Below are 4,392 nucleotides of genomic sequence, written 5' to 3'. Positions count from 1 at the left end.
TGTTGTTGTTGTTGTTGTTGTTGTTGTTATCATTATTATCATTTATTATTATTATTATTTTACGATCGCCTTCTGGTAAATATCATAGCCTACGAGCAAAGGACGATAACCTTCGGGTAAGTATGGAAGCCTTTGGGTAAGCGTGATAGCTTTTGGGCTAGTTGTATTGTTATTGTTATTGATATTATGCATTGGAAGTGTGTTATCATGCAGGTAATTTTTTAGGCATACTCAACCCTTAGAGGAGATGCTGCTGGATTTTTCATTGGACGGTCCAGTAGCATTTTTCCTGAAATCAAGGCTTATTTAGGGTTTTGGTAGGGAATCTTAGATAAATCCTGACAAAGTAACACCAGAGCTCTAGGTTCCATTATCCCTAGGATTTTTCAGGATATAGTGTCGTGGTGTACTGTTGGTGGTTATTCATCACCATATAGCTATGGTTGGTCAGGAGATAATGTGACCAAATAGTCCGTGTAGAGGGTGCAAGTCTTTGTTGACTTTGCCCCTAAGCTGGATTTATTAAATTTTAAGAATGAAATTTTTATAAAGGGGTAGATTGTAATACCCCGATCCAAGAAAATGCATCGAATTTGAATTTTTGTTCATGTTTGACCAAAATTGAGCAAGTGGATCCCATGGTTGACTATTTACTGTGGGTGGAATTTTGTGTTGACTGAGGTACCATGGCAAATTACTTGTTGACATGAGTTCATAGACTGGTGGTATGCTAAAATCGGAGATAAAAATTGAAAGTTATGGTCAAAATAAGGTGTGATCCGGACTAATCATGAGTTCGAAGTTGACTTTTTATTTACACATATTTTGGTGCTAACTCATGTGTTAAGTGAAAGTGCTCATTAATACGATTCCGTAAACTAGTGGCACATTAATTTGGATTTGTGGTTGAAAAATGTCAGGTCCATAGAACTATATCTATTTTTTCCCGGCTAATTTTATTGGGTAGTGGGATATTCAAAGGAGTCTTTTAATTGTGCCATGTGTTACCAGTTGGGGTGCAACACATGTCACGTTTATAAAGTTCTAAATGTCATCCCTAGTAAAATATTATATTATTTTATATTATTATATTATTTTATATTCTTTTTCATATTCTTTTTCTTCTTCTTTTCCCCTACAAGGGGAAAACTGTTCCTCTCTCTTCCCTTTTCTTCTTCCTCTCTCTTCAACTCTATTTCTCTCTCCGTCTCTCTCCCTCTCCCTCTTGGATCCCATTGGAATTCAAATTTTCTAGCACCCACAAACTACACGCGCTGGACGAGAAGAATGGAGGTGAGGAGTCAGACCGATAGCTAGGAAATCTTAGCCAATCATCACCGGACGTGCCCAAATCGGCCTCCATCGCTTGCAATGGCAAGGGTGATTTTCTGGCGATCCAGCCATCCCCCAACCATATTGACCAAACCGCACCCCCCCCAGCTCAATTTTGACATCCATTCGGCTCAATTCCCTGCCGTTTGGAAGATACGATAAGTTGAACTTTGACCGAAACTTCCTGGCCGTTTTCCGGCCATCGCCAACAAAATTGTGGCCAATGGAGGTTAGTAATGAATTGTTGACCTCTTTTGCTTTCCATTGATATTTTGTTTGTGAATTTTAGTGGAGTATTTAAAAAGATGCCATTTTGAATAAAATTTTATATTACATGTGGAAATGTGAAAAATGTATGTGTTTAATGTTCAAACAATTGTTATTTAAATTTGTGATGCCAAATTTATGTTGAATTAAATATGTATGGTATTGAATTTATATTTTTAGAATTTAGAAAACAACAGTTTTAAATCCCTGTTAAATTACTTTTTAATCTTACTGTTGAGTTTATATAAAATGCATTCTTATGTAATTAGATATATGTGAAATTTTATATGGTCTTAATGATATTTTTGATATAACTTGATTTGAAGGTTTTGAGAAAATAATTATATTAAATTACTATGATAAAAAATGTACTTATGCGTTTAATTATTTATTTATCCAAGGATTTGTTTTATGGTGGTAGAAATTGAAATATTTATATTGATGATTTAGCGAGAATATGAAAATTATGGTTTGGTAAAAGTGTAAAAATTTGATTATATTTTATCAAAAATTGATATTTTATAATATTATAAAATTTTATAGTTATTAGATACACCATACAATACTGGTGTTTTTGTACTGTATAATAGGATGCAAGTTTGTATGACCATCCTATAGATGGTTGTTTATTATGTCTATCCTATGGTGCCTTGGACCTGAGGGCTGGCAAGTACAATTGCACAATGAGCAGTAGCTGCCTCTTCCTTGGCCGCAGGTGGCTGTTATGGATTAGCGCGTAGGTTATATTCAGAGTTGTTCTTGTAAGGGTATGCAAGTATAATACAGAGTGAGAACCGACCGTCTTTCCCATGGTTGTAGGATGGCTGTCATTATAGATTAGTGTGCACATATGTATTGCTATCCTGTGGGAGTTATGGGTCCGAGGTATGGTAAGTATAGTGCACAGTGAGCATCAGTCGCCCTCACGGTTGACTGTTTAGCCATGGCAGATTGTAAGCAATCCATGCCGCTGGGACGCCAAGATAATCGATTGTAGGTTTTTCTCTTTAATCTCCTCGTTAGGTAGTACCTGGGACGTCGGGTATTGTCTGACACCACTAATATATAGTGTGGTGCATCAAGTATATTATATATATATATATATATACGTATGCTATATTATGTTTGTATGTACCACACCGTATGGGGGCAACGATCTGACATGGTCCATGAATTGATAACCTTATAACTATGTTACCTACGAGTCCAAGGGACTGTGCGGCCAATATGGGTAACCAGCCCGAGGCTATAATGGTAGCAGAGTACCGATGACAGTTGATATCCTAGATCGCATAGCATGTTAGAAGGTATCGTATGTCCCTCTATTACGAGTGTGCATACTTCTTAATATATATGAATTTTAATATATTATTTTATCTTATGCTGCCTTATCTAATCATGATTTGATTTCTTAATATTATCCTTATTACCTTTATTGTTATTGCTATTATTAATATTATTGTTGTTATTAATATTGTTATTATTATTATTATTATTATTATTATTGTTATGAACATGGTTGTTATATTCTTATTGTTAGTATTTTATTTTTATTTATTTATTTATTATTATTATTATTGTTATTGTTATTATTTTTATTATTTATTATTATTATTAATATTATTATACGATCGCTTTCAGGCAAGTATCACATCCTACGGGCAAAGGACGATAGCTTTCAGGCAAGTATGGTAGCCTTAGGGCAAGTTGTTCTGTTATTGTTATTAATATTACCATTATTCTTGTTATTTTGTTATTCTCCTATCTATATTATGTTTTTATATGTTTATAAAACGATATTGAAATATAATACGACCTTAAGTGGATGGTGTGGGCAAATGTGAACGTTTAAAGACATATTTTTGTTGTTTACTTATTAAATCATTTTTATTATATATATATTTTTATAGTTTGTTATCAAAGTGCTGCCAATTGTGAAATTTATTGTAGTAAGGTGATACCATATAGAAGTGTGTTTGCATGCAGGTAATTTTTAGGACATATTCAACCCTTAGGGGAGATGCTGTTGGATTTTCTGTAAAACGGCCTGATAGAGTTTCCCTTAAGATAAGCGCTTATCTAGGGTTTCGATAGGGATTCTAGATAGATCTTGACATATGCATTCTCATAAAAGACCTGGGTCAATTGTTTACAATCTAGTTGAGCATGTCATTTGAGCTCTAGATAGCTGAGCTCTACTTGAGCACCTACTTCCATTCTTTAAGATTTGGAGATCTAAACTCAACTAGGCAGGTTAATTCCCTACAAACAAATTTAGCTGTCACTTGAGGTCTAGGCAACTGGGCTCAATTCGAGCATCTACCTAATCCCTTCGAGATTTGATGATTCGAGCTTAAATAGGTGGGTCAATTCCATACAAATAGATTAAGCTTACTGCTTAAGTACTAGGTAATTAAGCTTAATTCGAGCACCTACCTCCTTATTCTTTCTACGTTCAAAGTGCTGAGCTCAATAACTAGGTATTTCTATCTCAATAGGGATAACAGCTTCAATTTCGAGTGCCAAAAAGAAGAGTTACCTCTGTGACTGCTGTCATGGTAGTTTTCTAAACCTAAAGGACATGTGGAAGCTTGTCAACCTTAGCTCCCTTCAATGTAAGATTATTCTTGATCATTTTGTTAGCAATGTCCACTTGACCATCCGGTTCTCGGTGAAATGGTGATGTGAAAGTAGCTTAAATTCCAATCGTAAACACATTTCACGGTACTTTCCATTATCAAATTGCCTCCTATTGTCTATCACAATGATGTGAGGTACTCTAAACTAATAAAT

The sequence above is a fragment of the Ziziphus jujuba genome, chromosome 3 (genome assembly GCF_031755915.1).
Source record: "Ziziphus jujuba cultivar Dongzao chromosome 3, ASM3175591v1".
In the NCBI taxonomy this organism is placed as follows: Eukaryota; Viridiplantae; Streptophyta; class Magnoliopsida; order Rosales; family Rhamnaceae; genus Ziziphus; species Ziziphus jujuba.
The sequence above is the reverse complement of the archived record's forward strand: the minus strand, read 5'-3'. Positions refer to the sequence as shown.